A 15,542-nucleotide genomic window follows, 5' to 3' on the forward strand; every position below is an offset into this window, starting at 1 on the left:
TTAAACTTCCGCGCCCAACTTTGAACCAGCTCTCGGTGCAAATGTAATTTGTAAAATTTAATTGAATTGCATTTTCCGAATTAACGATGAAATAAATCTGATCTCAATCCCCAAATATTCGAATATGCACATTCCACATTTGCAGTGGATCATGAGCGAACTGATTTAATGAATTTTTATAGGAGTTGTAATATTCTAATGATCAAAAGAGAAGATTAAACTATAAAATATATTATTAATATATTTGGATACTTCACTTCTAATACATTTAAATTGTACAATTTTTGCTCCATAGTGTTAAAATAATTTTTTTTAAAAATAAATTTCCATTGATAGTAAAGATTTTTTGAAAAAAATAGAACACCTTTCAAAAGGAAAAATTACTTTTTTATTACCGTTGATTAATAATTACCCTTGAATATGCTAGGCTCAATTACTAAAAATGATACTGAAACAACCACAGGTTCTCTGCTCATTAAAAAAATACAGCAAACGCGAAATTCGATTTGTGGATCCCGCCGGTGAAACGACCTCAACGCGTTCTGGGTAATATATTATATACCATTGATGTACGTACTTCAAACGCCTACATTTATAACTTTCTTAAATTTAAATATATTGCCACAACGCATTTAGGAAATAATATTTTTAGAACGATTGCCAAAAATATGGAAAATTGAAAGTAAGAGATCCAAAGGAATATTTTTGTGATCGGTATGTAATATTAAACTCTACTCTAAATTGTGCTTTGATATAGGGGAAACGTGATTGTATTTCAAAACAAAAGTTCGGTAGTAATTTGATATTCTCATCCTAATCAGAAGTATAGGTGTTATGTACAGAATGTCTTTTACGGATTCCATTAAATGTCAATGTTTTGAGGCCCCCCTGAGTCAGCAAAATTAGTTTTTTCGTCGGTACCTGTATGTCATTGTCGTTCTCAATGTTGATGTTGTCTTTGTCGTTGTTGTAGTTTGTAAAAACGGTCACGTTTAAAGAAATTGTCCGATTGGATTGCCCTTTGATATAGTTTATAAAGGTGTAAAAATAAAGGGTGAGTTCGTTAGCCAGTCATTTTATATAGAAATTGAGGTTAGCTGAGAATAAAAATTGAGACTCCGGATTCCATAACCCCGCATAACATTTGCCTGGTCTCTTCAGGCCGCTCAAGTTGGCCCCTGGTGGCTTGAAAATCAGTTTTTGAAAATGCAATACTTTAATATATGAATTTGTAGGAAATTTAATGGTATATCTTTTTTCTGTTGGGAAAAAGTTGTATCTTTTACCGTTTCTGTAAAAAATCGAGAAAAAAAAATTCTTCAGACAAGAAAATTTACTAAATATTTTCACTTGAACTCAGTCCGAAAGGCAAAGTTCTTAATATTTTAAGCTGATAATTTGAGATCTTGTTCTTGTTCTTTAAACTGTTCTTAAGAGAATAAAGTTACAAATTTTTTGAACAAGCAGTATCAACATAATATTAGACAATTTTCAAACTTTCGTTTATCGAAGAAATTTTGATTCATCTCAAACTTCCAGAGAAAGAAATGTTTATTAGGATTTAATGAAGTTTTCTTAAAAGTATTACCTCCATTCAATTCTTCGTTAACAAAACAGGAGCATTTAAATATCAATAACCAAGCGCGACTAATTTATTTGATATAATAAAATGAATTTGTATATGACTTGCCATTATTTGAATCAGTAGTATTTTTTTAATTCAGATTTATAAAAAAAGATGCATTAGATGCAAAATGACTAAATCAATCAATACGAAGAAGTTCAACTGATGAATGAGACATGGTTTTATAGTTTTTAACAGCATGAATCGTAGTAACCGCCACTGTATAATAATTCAAATACAGTGATTATTTTGTTAAAATTGGCTGATAAATCAATGAAAATCATTACTGATTTTCTCCACTGACTTCTATTTACTTTAAATTATTTGAAAATACATTAATTTATTTGAAAGTACTTGAACTTACTTCAGTTAAATTTTGAGACTACAGTTATTTTAGAATACTTTGTTACTTGAAACTACTTCACGTTACAAGATAATACTTTAGGCTACTTGAATGTACTCCAAGCTACAAAAAAGCATTTCGAGTTACTAGAGATTACCCTGCATTACTAGAACATACTTCACGTTACTGGAAAGTCATTCAAGTAACACGAAGCATTTCAAGATACTAGAAATTACTTCAAGTAAATAAAAATAATCTTAGGATGGTTTACAGTACTACAGGCTGCTTGACAAAGTTTCAAGGTACTACAGTTATTTTAGGAAATAACTTCAGTTACTATAGAATACTTCGTTACTTCAAAGTACTCCAAGTTAAATTAAAGTACTTCAGGTTACATGAAAGTTTTTCAAGTCACATTAAAGTTCTTTAAGTCACATTAAAGTACTTCACGCTACTTGAAACGGCCACCTACTGGAGAGTACTTTAAGCTACTTGCTGATATTACTTTTACTTCAAGCTACTTGAGAGTGTTTCGAGTTATTTTAGACAAATTAAAGTTACTAGTAGAAAGTATTTTAAGTTACTTCCCAATATTTTAAACTCATTTAAATTACTTCAAGTAACGTCCTAGTACTTCAAGTCTCTTAAAATAACTTCGAGTTACATTAAAGAACTTCCAGTTATTTTAAGTTACTACAAGTTACTTTGAAACACTTCCACAATACTTTGGAAGACTTTATTTACTTCGAGATACTTTAAATCATTTTATATACTTCCGTTCCTGTGGAATACTTCGAGATGCATTCTGGAAAGCGCTTGTTATATCGGGCACAATGAGTTTTGAACGATCATAGATATGATGAAAGTGGTGACATAAAATGACTTCAATTCTTAATTCGTATGCATTTCAAGATTTAAAAATTGCCAAGACTGAAATATACAATTCGATGCCAAAGTACACAGATATGCATATATCAAAGTTAATAGGAGTATAAACATGATGAGATATTTGCGATTTTGTGAATAAAGGTCAAAAGAATGAATTTTAGGAATTGACCGGAAGTGAAAAAATGTTATGTTTGAACAAAAAATGTAAAACGCGTGCTTGTGGCACTCGCCAATTTTAGGTGCATTTTTCTTGAAAAGAGGGGGTTTGAAGTTCTAATTTTAAAAGTTCCCAGACACTTGTTTTACAACATAGAGCTTAAAATGTCAAGAATGTATGCACCTATAGCTGGATATATGCATGTCCCTTTACTTAATTCCATGCAAACAAAGTGTGCCCTTTCCTTGCGGAACATCGCATAGTATAACTCAGCAAAAAAATTTTACTATACATGTGTAAGGAAAAATTACAATACCAGTACTGCAAGGTTATATTCCAATACGTGTATTGTCAAGAGTTGACATGATTTATGCAAGTAAATAGTTATATAATACTTTTAAAAGATATTTGAAAAAATTAAACATTGGTCGGTTTCATTGGTAGAAATTTTCATTCCAAAAAACAATCTGTAACTAATTAACACGAACAAATATTATTTGAGACAAAAGAAATACTTTTTTATACAAAACTTTTACTTGGGTGAAACCGGTTATACATCATAGCCACAGATTACAGTGATTGATGAGATTAGGATGTTATAAGTCAATCCAACATGATGTTTGAAACCACCTGCGATGATGCTGTAGGTATACATTCTCGAGCGGCCGCTAGCGTTGGAGGTGACAAATGGCACCTTTGGATGCTTTCTTCGAGCTGTTATTTTAAATGTTGTCACAGGCTTAAGATGGTTACTGCCCAACATGTCGAAGGCATTTTTGGTTAGAGTTAGATTTTATTTTGATTATTTAACACGGGGCTGTCCCGGTATATATCATCAGTCTAGCACACATTTTTATAATACAATCAAGTCATCTAATGAGAGCAGTGTGAGGTGTGTAGATAGGGAAATCCCAGAAAAACTACAGCACCTTGAAAGGAATTTTGGTCATGCTTTACTAGATTTCAGATATGTAGAACCAACACTAAGGCATTCTCCGCCCAAAATGAATATCACAAATGATATGCGCCCTGGCGGACCGAAGGAACCGAAAGGGGCCTCTACAAAGTACCCGTAAAGACCCCAATGGGTCCCCATTCGGTTCCTTTTTGAAAAACTCAAAAAACAGAAAGATCAACTTTTAAACTGTTGAAATTCGAATTCTACGTTAAATTTTCTATTAGAAACTTACGAAGTAATTGAAATACTTTTTTTTTGTATCGTTAAAAACTAAAGAAAATGTCATTAACTTCTGCTGAAGGTGACTTCAAGCGCATCCGTAATAGCTCAAGTAGTATGCTGCGCGCGAAGTTTAAAAATAAAATTTTCTCACTTGCATCGCAGCGTTATTGTCTGAGGTTTCCACTGCGTGACAGTAGCATCCAGACAAAATTCTTAAAGTTACCGACGGTACGTTTATTAACTGCTACTAAAAGAAGATGCACTTGAAGGCGCCTTCGGACCATGCAACTGACAGGTATTTTATTTTTTGAAGTTTTAAACGCTGCAAGAAAAATGCTGCGATTACTCCGTGAGTTTCTAATGCAAATTTTAACGTAGAATGTGAATTTCAACAATTTAAAAGTTGATTTTGCTGTTTTTTTTGAGTCTTTTACAATGGAACCGAATGGGGACCCAATGGGGTCTTTACGGGTACTTTGTAGAGGCTCCATTCGGTTCGTTCAGTCCGCCAAGGCGTGCACTAATAGCATATCTCGACAGCATGGTTTTACCTACTTATTTGAACGTAGCACAAACTGCGTTAGAGGTGCAAGTTCTTGTATACTGTGCAGCTGTGGCAACCGTTACAACGTTGGGCCGGAAAACTAGGCCTGCAAATGCAGTTTTTGTCCCAGCAAGGGATCGAGATCCACCATGAAAGATCAGGTTGGATATGGATGTCAGAAAAGTAAGGTGTAAATTGGGTCGATTAACTCAATATAAAAAAGGAAATAGAACCGGAAGGCTGAAAACCATATTACTAAAATTATCCACCCTCTATCATGAACTGAGATTAAAGCCAAATAACCAGCAAGACACCGAAAACCCTCAGTTGGAGGATATGACTAACTACTGGTCGAGTGTTTGGGGAAAAATGAACAGATGCAATTTGGACACTGCGTGGTTCAAACTGGATGAAGTAAGGGCAAGCAATAGCCCTGAAATGCAACTCACAAACATTACAGCTTTATATGTTTCAGCAGTCTTGAAAAGAACAAGTAATTGGAATTCTCCAGGTCCGGACATGGTGTACAACTTCTGGTACAAGTACCTGACGAGTGAGCATCTTGCGTTGGCAAGGTGTTTTCAGAAAACCATTGAACACCCAGATCTGATACCAGGCTTTATGCTCCAGGGCACTACGTATATGTTACCAACAAAACTAGACGCTCAAAATTCATCTGACTTTCGACCGATAGCCTGTCTTCCAACAATTTATAAATGCCTTACAGCCATCATTGCAGATAAGGTATATTCTCATTGCGACGAGAATGACATTCTTACAGAAGAACAAAAAGAATGTTGTAAAAACTCGTGAGGCTGTAAAGATCTAGTCACTACAGACGCTGTTGCCATGGCTCAAGCTCGTAAGCATCAAAGAAACTTACACATGGTATACATTGACTGCAAGCAAGCGTTTCCTTCCGTACCGCATGACTATTTGCTCGAAGTCTTAAAATTTTACAAAATCTGCCCACGCATTATTGACTTTCTAAGTCATGTGATGAGGTTCTGAGGTACAAGAATCAAGTATTTTAAACATGGACAACCAAGGATAACTAGTTCCATACGCTTTACGACGGGTATATTTCAAGGAGACTCCTTCAGCGCACTATGGTTCTGTTTAGCGTTGAATCTATTAAGCAAAACAATAAACAACATGTCTGATGGGTTCAGAATTCATGATAATGAGGATGGTCATCAAGTGACCCATTTTCTTTACATGGATGACATGAAGCTGTACGCTAGTTCAGCCCAGAAACTGCAGCAAGTGATCGATGTCACAAAGGAGTTTTCCAATTATATCCACATGGAGTTCGGACTAGATAAATGCAGAACAGTGCATTTAATCAGATGCCCGTGTGGAAATAATTCCTGGTAGATTGAAATTATTCTAGCGCCAGTACAGGATTATCCGTGGCTGTCTGTTCACGCCGAATTAGATTGGCACTCTTTTGACGCTATCTATATGTACCTACAAGATAGAAAAATCCATCACGCAGTTCAATGTAGACCCACTAATATCGCTAGCCAGAATTTAACATCACATTAAAATAAAAATTCCGTCTAAAATCTAGCTTGGCTCTAGAAAGTACTTCTATTTGGACTTTGAAAAAGAAGGCGTCATTAAAAACTAATTATTAAAAGATAACAAATTACATTTATTGCAGTGCTCAAATCGAAGAAAATAGAAGAAATAAAGTTGCTTGTGTTGTCAGTGCTGTCTCATAGCGCAGATTTGTTAATTTAATTTATCACTGAATATTGATTGATTTGAAGCACTATACCTTGTTTATATGTAAACTATTGAATGAAAGACAAAGCTAATATAAAAAATAATTGCTGAATAAAGATATTTTATCGTTATGTTTTCTAGGAAAGTAATTTTCCTTTTCGTATGACATATATCCAGTACTCCTGTACATTAAAATGACATATTTCTTAACCTCAAATATTATTCAGTGCTACCATCAGCACTCAACTTTCATCATGCAATGCAATTTCAAAACTGCTACCAAAAAAAGAGAACCGGATTGCAAGAGTTAGATGTTCGTCATGCCGCCATTCAGTGTAAATACGTTTCGTTTCGCGACCACGAGGTTTAAAGAATTCCAGCTTCTTTTTCGACGTAAGGGCGTTGGAATCAAGACCCAACCTCAAAACTGGATTTTCTCATTTTACTCCATTAATACTAGAATTAAATATTTTCTAGATAATCAGGGCTTATTCCTCTTTTCAATTAAATCTTTATTCGGAATAGAACATTGGCTAATTCTAATAGTTTTTGTATAAGGTGTTTTTTTTCTGACCCCAGCATTTGAAAAAAACGTCTCACATGAAAGCTATTGAAATTAAACAATTTTTCACTCCAAATAGAAATTTTAATCAATGCAGGAATAGGCCTTGATGATTTAAAAAATATGTAATTCTAGTATTTATGGAGTAAAATGAGAATTCAATTTTGAGGCTGGCTGCTGGTTCCAAAACATTTACAATCAACATTTTCTTGTTTATCAATAATATTTGGAAACATTCTGACAAAAAAGCACATACGAGCTATATTCCATTTTTCTTACAGAAATCTGGAATTTGTTAATATTCTCAATGTAGTTCATAGTGCTTTTATGTCAGGAATGATTTAATTATAAAAATTAGTATCAAATATGCAATCTAGGTTGCATCTAGATCTACTAGATTTTACTAGATCGACTAGAACGCGGCAGTACTGCTGGTGTAAATAGCGGCTAGACGATTGGAGCGTTACATTGGCGCACTCCCCCAGCATAGTTTCTCGAGATAGTGCCAGTATAGACTCGTGGCGGTCTAGGCTGGAACAGTATAGCGCCATGAATTTTTTCCACACGGGGGGGAATTAGGTACAGTAGATTTAGCGAGCGAGTTCGAAAATGACATTGAGGCAATGTCTGCAGGCGAATTCTATAAATATCCCTCGAAAATATCTCGAATCATATAAATATTTTAATTAATTTTTGTCACAGGCTTAAGATGGTTACTGCCCAACATATCGAAGAAATTTTTGGTTAGAGTTGGATTTTATTTTGATTATTTTTTAACACGAGGCTGTCCCGGTATATATCATCAGTCACAGCCGCATTTTTATAATGCAATCAAGTGATCTGATAAGAGCAGTCTGCCCAGACATATTGGACAAATCCTGGTTTTTACCCCATCATTGATGGACTGGGTTGCAGTCAAGTACACGATGGGGGGACCTACAGCTTAAGGTGGGTTCCGAACCACCAGAACCTCCGTGATGTACATTGAAAAATTTCTAGAGGTACCGGCTCAGGGATCGAACCCCGGACCTCTGAGGTGAAGTCCGAGTGTCTAACCAACTGAGCCACCGAGGGTTATTATTATTATCATTATTATTATTGTTACACCGTTAAGCCCTTTCCCTTTCGGGGTAGGCGTGACTCACTCGGCGGGGAAGGGATTAATGCGAGGAAGGGATATAGAATTTTTAAATTGATCCAGAATTCTCGTGTTTTTTATTTAAATAAAACGTTCGTTCCGCAACACTACACCGATCCAGGTTGCTCATTAATCTCTCTAGTAATCACCCTAATTGAAGATCCTCACAAAGTCGCCGTGTCAGGTTCCCCACTTGGGTCCATTTGTAGCCAAGGTCTTTTGTTTCAGGCGTCATTCACTCTACTGACACTCTTTTTATTAAAAATTTTCAGCCATACTTTTCTGGCCTGGCATACTTCCCTAGCTTCTTTTACATCCATGCGTTTCTTCATGCAGACTCTCGTGTTTCTATGGCTTCTTATGTCTCTTCTAACTAGGATCTCAATCACACATTTTAACCATTCTTTCCGCGGTCCGCTTCTGGGCACGCATTACATTAATTTGCATTTCATTAAAATAAGTGTTTTTTAAATTTAACTTGTTATTATATTTGTTTTGATTGTTCATTTATTCCAGTGAAAAGAACATTTGTTTGAATGCAATCTTAATTGAATACGCTGGAACAAATGTTTATTCAGTTAATGAAAAAGAAATGGATCATTCGTGATAAGTATTTGTTTCGGTATTAAAGAACTTCACACTCAATGTATGGGAAAATGGCTTTCGGTGAATTTAGCTGAAACTTCCTGTGCAGAAATTGCCAAATATTTGCCTTATTTCCGACTTGGGCCAGATCGGGCAAACAATTCTATAGATGTTAAATTTGGCCCCTTCTAGACCACAGTTTGAAATTAATATTTTCAATTAATCCTGAGTTATGCGTTGAAGACTATAGTAAGTAAATTTATCAAGAATGTTAAGATGAAACCTAACCTCAAAAAAAGGTTATTCATAAGAAAAGATACAGAAGTAATAATATTTAATGTGTTAAATGTGAAAACGAATTAGATCAATAATGGTATACTTGTTACTAAATAAATTCTTGTGCCTCTACTTTACACAGTGTTTCTTATTTGAAACAATCAATAACCCCCAACAGAAAATTCTGATATGTAATAATTCATATAAGGATTGTATTATTTTCATTACCAGTATATTATAAAATAACGCAAAGTAATGTAAATTTTTATTAAATAAATGATATAAAGTTTATTTTCCTGTAATACTAATGATTCACGTAAAACAAAGTATAGAATGCAGATTTTTTTGAGAGATTTTCACTTTTATTATAAGATGAATTACATAACAGTAAGGTAAAATAAGAATCGCTAGGAACGTCAACATTGTCAGGGCTAAAGTTTAAAGCCAAGTCCCTTGTATAAATGTTTAATTTGTAAGATTTTATTGTTCAATTTTTCAAAAAATTAAAATATTGAAAATTGAATAATTTAGGGTTTTAAGGTTACAAAATTTGTAATGAAAAAATTATTCAGTCTTTTTATTTACTTCTTCTAAATGTATAAGCCCGTTATTAATAAAATGTTAAAATAAGAAATTTCGATGAAACGGTGACTAGAAATTTTTTCACGGCCCTGACGTATTCGTAAATTAACTTTGCAGCCGAGATTTGTTTCTCGATATTCTAAGTGTTAAGTTAGCCGTGAGGTCTAATCGTTAGCGATCAAACGCGTTAAACATAGATTAGGGGGTTCGAAACCCGTCACAGCGTTTTCGATCTTTAAAAGCGTAATACCATTAAAAGCGTGCAACTATATTATATGTAATATATTGTAATTAAATATAATTGCCTAAGACGAATCGTGTAAGGATGTGTGTAATAGTGGATGATGGCCTTAAACAGAATCTGGTTGTAGGAATAATATATTTTTTGTTTGCTGATGTACGAAATTTTACATGACTGGGATGTAGAATTCACATATTTAGAGCGGTAGACTTTGCTTTCTTTGATTGAAGCTGTAACTAACAGTTCCAATCATTTTACCTGTCAGATAATCTCTATTATGTAGTTGTATTATTTCTTACTGAATCGCGGTTTAAATTATAATGAATTTATATTAATAATGACTGAATGTGAAATTTTAATAAAATGCCGTAGTGTCCTCCGTTTACCGAACTAAGTTATGTAAACTTTAATACCTAAATATCGTGAGGTTCTTGAAAGAGCCGATCGCTAAGCGCTCATAATATTACCTCGCTTGAAATACTAACCATCCTCCGGAAATATTAACATTTTCTACCCTTTTCGCTCTTTTATTCACTTACATTTTGAGAACGAAAGTTGAAAACTATCATTATTTCTACACCATTTCTGCTCTCACGCAGCAGTCAATATTACAAGCCTGGCAACATTTTGAGCGCTTTGTGTTCGGCTGTTTCAAGAAGCGCGCGATATATATCTTTAAAATAACCGCGCTTTGTTTCGACCTGACTTTGGTACTTATCTGTGCTCACGGAAGCATGTTTTGAATTTTAGACTACATCTCGAGCGCTTAGCGTTCGGTCTGTCAGACCAACGCGCGATGTGTGTGATTGTGATATTAACCTCATTTAACATTAATCTCAACGGGGCACCGTTTTCAACATTATAGCAGTGACGACGGTAGTGTGGTGTCGTAGGAATTAAAAACTTTTAGGCAGTCGGATGACTGCCTAGGCATTCAGTCGCCTGCCAGCGTTCAGAAGAATTGTTGTGGAAAATATTTATATTGGCATTAATGTATTATTAATATATTTAATTACAAAGCTTGTGCTTAAAAAAAGTTGAATAACTCTTTTTTTAATGCGCGTTATGTAATTAAATATATTCATAAGACCCTAATTACAATATTAAAATTCATCAAAACAATTTAAATAATTCGGTCAATTAAATCTGACATTTTTCAGAAAACCACTAAAAATGTCACAGAACAATTTAGAAGGATACTTAAATATTCTTCTAAATGCCTGACCTGTTTTAGGCAATTATAAGAAAACAAACATAGAGTATTAAAACGCAAATTAAATAGCTACTTAACACTTTATTATTATTTAAATGAAATTAATGAAATATACATTTACAAAATAATAAGAATAAAGTTTTTAAGTCTTATAATGTAGAGATCCTAAAAGGAGAGTTGAGAAAAAGTTTGGCTGCTGTACCGGAACCACAGGGTTCTGACGAATCACGAAGCTTGATTTAAAAAATTCTGTTCGATAATTGGACGTTGTACCGGAACCTCTTCTATTTGTCTCGAATCTCCCTTGAGGATCTCTAATATAATATAAATTGGTGTTAATGACCAGTAATTTTTTAAAATTTATTCTTTTTTTTTTTGTTCAGTATTCAAAAAAACTACCACATTTCTTATGTTTAAAAAGTCTAAGTTTCGAGCCAAAAATAAGAATTATCTACAAAACAGTCAATTTTCAAACCGATAATATAAATTTTCAACCAAAAAGTTCATTTTCAATCAAACAGTAGAAATTTTTACAAAATGTGGATTTTCCAACCTAAAAAGATGAATTATGAACGCAAAATGTAATAGTTAATATTTTAACAAAAAAATTTTATTTAAAAGAAAAAGAATTTGGTTATTACCAAGAAAAACAAACTTTTAGCAAAATATTTGAAAATACTTTAAACGTTTGAATTTTTAACCAAAAAAATGAATTTCACTCCAAAAAGGATATATTTTCAAAAAAATACATAAGATTCATACCAAACAGTTCAATTTTATACCAGATTCTTGAATTTTCGAGCCAAAAAAACGAACTCTCAACAAAATAGTTGAATTTTCAAGCACGAATTATGACTTTTTTTTAACAGAAAATTCGACCTAATATTTATAGGTAATTATGAACCAATCTATTTATATTATTAAATTTTCCAGATAGAAAAAGAAACATTCATTAAATTGAAAACCCTGCAGATTGGAACGAATCGTGAGTTTAGTTTCTTGAGTAAAATTGTTTTATTTAAGATAGAAAAGAAATCGATTTTTTCATATATAATTTTGTAAAAATGAGTAAGAAAAAGATTTACAATTAAAACCCAGACTTCCGAAGTACCTCAATTGTTATTTTCTCTTCTCTAATGAGCCGAAAAGTGAGGTAATTCGGAAGTCTGGTTTTTAATTGTGATTCTTTTTCATGCTCATTTTGCACGAAATTATTCATAACAAAATAGATTTTTGTTAAATTCTAAATTAAAACTATTAAATTTTCTACAGAGTAATTCAATTTTGAACAAAATAATCAAATTATTAATCAAATCAGATTGACTTCTTAATCGAGTCCGAGTACATAAAAGTATACAAATAATGTACAACATAATAAGAAATTATTTATAGTAATTAAATAATGAATTAATTATTATTATTTACATCACAAATTATAAAAAATACGTATTTGAAATAAAAGGACAATTGTTTCTTTGTTGGTCAATGGCCAAAGTTATTATTTAACATTCTTTATTTGAATTCTGAACAGAACTTTTTCCTGGAATTTAAACAAATTTATTACTTCAAATTCTAGCTCTTGCAAAAAGAATATGGTAAATGCGTCTATTTTACGTTGCAAAATTTACTAAATGTCACAAAAAATTTGTTCAGAGTTAAAATTATACATGCTGAATAGAAAATTAGCCGTTTAATATCTTTCGTAACCGAAATGAAAAATAAAAATAAAATTTTTACCTTTAAAGCTTGTAAAAATATGACATTAAATTAAAAGCCGTTTCTAAATATATGACAAAAAAATAATTAATTTTTTCAAAGTTTATTTTATTATTTAGATGAACATCAAAATAACAATAAAATGATATATAGCCATTTATTGTGTCTTTTAATACTCCATGGTTAGTTTCCTCTAATTACCAAAAACGCGTCAGGCGTTTAGAAGAATGCAACTAATTTTAGCCATGCCTTTGTTTTGCTTTTACATATATAAACATAATTTTTGTTTAATTTATGGAAGTGGATTCAATGTGAAGTCATCATAGAACCCAAAAATCTTCCTGACATCGAATTTTGAAACTTTACATTCTGAAGATGTGCGAAATTGATGTTTTATCAAAATGTTTCTTTCTGCGAGCAATCTGAATTGCTGCTTAATAAACTAGCTTTTCAATTTTGTTTATAGCGATTTTGTGATGTTTAAAATAAATGGTTTATCAATTTATAGACAAAAAAATTTAATAAATTTAAGAAAACAGAATACCCGTGTCATAGGGCGTGAAGCAGTCGCAAATAAAAATAAAATTCTTTATTTATGTTTTGTCAATGAGTCGGTCGAGTCAAGTGACAAGCGAAAAGTCACGTTTCAGCATATCACATTGTAACATTTGCGGCTTGTCACATTTTCGGCAAGTCACATTGGCGATGAATTACATTTGCAGCATCTCTCATTTAGAAAAATTTGAACTAAAGTTATTAAAGTTTAAATTTATTAATTACTTCCGAAAAACTGCTGGAAAAATAGCCTTTATTCTTTAAAAATTAATTTTATTTACAGGTATATACATTCCATCCGTCAAATAAAAATTTTTAGTTTATAATTATCTGGAATAGGTTTCTTATCATATTTCACAAAAAAATACCAGAAAAAAACAAAAGTAAAAAATTGTATGTATTCAATAACAAATTTTTTCGAGATCTATTTATTGTAGAGAAAAATTTTAAACACAAAATAGTTTTATCTTTTCAAAATATTTAATTTTGCGTACGTTTCAAAGTATTGTTCGTTTTTTAACCAAAATCGTGAAAAATTAACGCGATTTTCAATATCGGTTGTTTTTGTCGAAAAACAATGATTTCACCAGAAAATTTTTCACGCATAAAAGGAGTGTTATTAAAAAATACACAATTTACCTTTAGAATATTTAAAATAAAAAGTCACATTTTTCCAAATAAATCATGAAAACGGTGAAAATACCAATTAAATATCCACCTTCCCTTTCAAGATGAAAACGATTTGTAATTTAGATTTCTTCTCAAATAACTAAATATTTACCAAAAACTTAGTGTTGATAACTGTTTCTACTGAAAATTATAGAAGTAATTCAAGAATTTAAAAATGGAGACTTCTTCTCTTTTCTCGCGACCGCTAATGACTTCTCGACCGGGTATGCTCCATCCGGAAATAACAATAACGCCTGACTTGGACTTCAGATAAAAGCTCCCTAAAGTGCAGTCTCGTCGCGGGCGGTCGTTCTTTATAATCGGTTTTACTGGACGCTGATCGATTTCACCCAGAGGGTTTTGCTAAATTTATCCCCGCCATCATCTTCACCCCTCAACCTCTCGTTTCGCCCTTCTGCGAGCGGTATTCACGAGATTCTTAAAACGTCTACCAAAAAAAATGAAAGATCAGCCTCTTCTTCCTTCGGGCCAGAAACTCTCGGTCGTAGCTTCCGCCGTTCCGAGATTATCTTTTGTTTCTCTCTTTCTCGCGTGTGGACATGCATGTAACATGCATCGATTTGTAATCATGTGTGGGTGAATGCGTGTGCAAATATGTATCCACTAGGTGCTTCCATATGAGAAAGGGGGGGGGGGGAGATACGATGAATGATCGAACTAGAGAGCAAGAGAAATAAGACGATTGGGTGGGTGGATAGGGGGTGGTACTGAGAAAAAGGGTGAGGGCGTGCCGAATATCTGTACCTAGCGTTCCTGCCTATATGTTATGCAGAAAAATAAGTACGTAGAGCCACCCAGCTACGTACGTTCATACGTGCACGTAAACGTGCCAGAGTGTCGTGTGCTTGTGCACATGTATAAAGGTACCTATCTATATGTACCAAATGGTAAATGAGAGGGTAGACGTCGGCTCCGGACGCCCGCAGCTAGCGGCGGCCCAAAGCTCCGTCTACCGCGGGGCTGTATGTGCGTTAACATACCGGGTGAGACGAATCGTCGTGGAAAAACCAGAAGCTACTGATAACATTTTTGAACAAAAATAAACCTAATAGTAAAATAAACTTAATTCCTATCTTAAATTGCTGTTTTTGAACATATTTTCGGTGAGCCCAAAATCGTTCTGACGCCCCTGAATATAAATATAAGAACGTCATCATTAAACTTCTACTTGACAGTATTTAAGCAGTAACTTTTTCCAAACTTACAAAATATTCAAAATATTCTCAGTCAGCATTTGCACAATGCACTCTTTTCTATTTTCTATTAAATATATTCAGAATGAATTTAAGAAAAAACTGGTTATGCTTCTGTGTGAAATACTATTTACAGTATGATGCACAAATTGTATTATAAAAAAATTCTTCTAAAGTGTGCCTGACAAAAGTGTGTTTTTATAAGTCAAAATTAAAAACAACATTATATTCATTTTTTGTTTGTTTGATTTTGTATTCATAGAAACACAAAGCCTTCATGATCGATATCAGGGCCTCCGAAATCCGGGGCCTGAAGCTATAACC

This window comes from Belonocnema kinseyi, chromosome 3 (assembly GCF_010883055.1).
Source record: "Belonocnema kinseyi isolate 2016_QV_RU_SX_M_011 chromosome 3, B_treatae_v1, whole genome shotgun sequence".
Taxonomy (NCBI): domain Eukaryota; kingdom Metazoa; phylum Arthropoda; class Insecta; order Hymenoptera; family Cynipidae; genus Belonocnema; species Belonocnema kinseyi.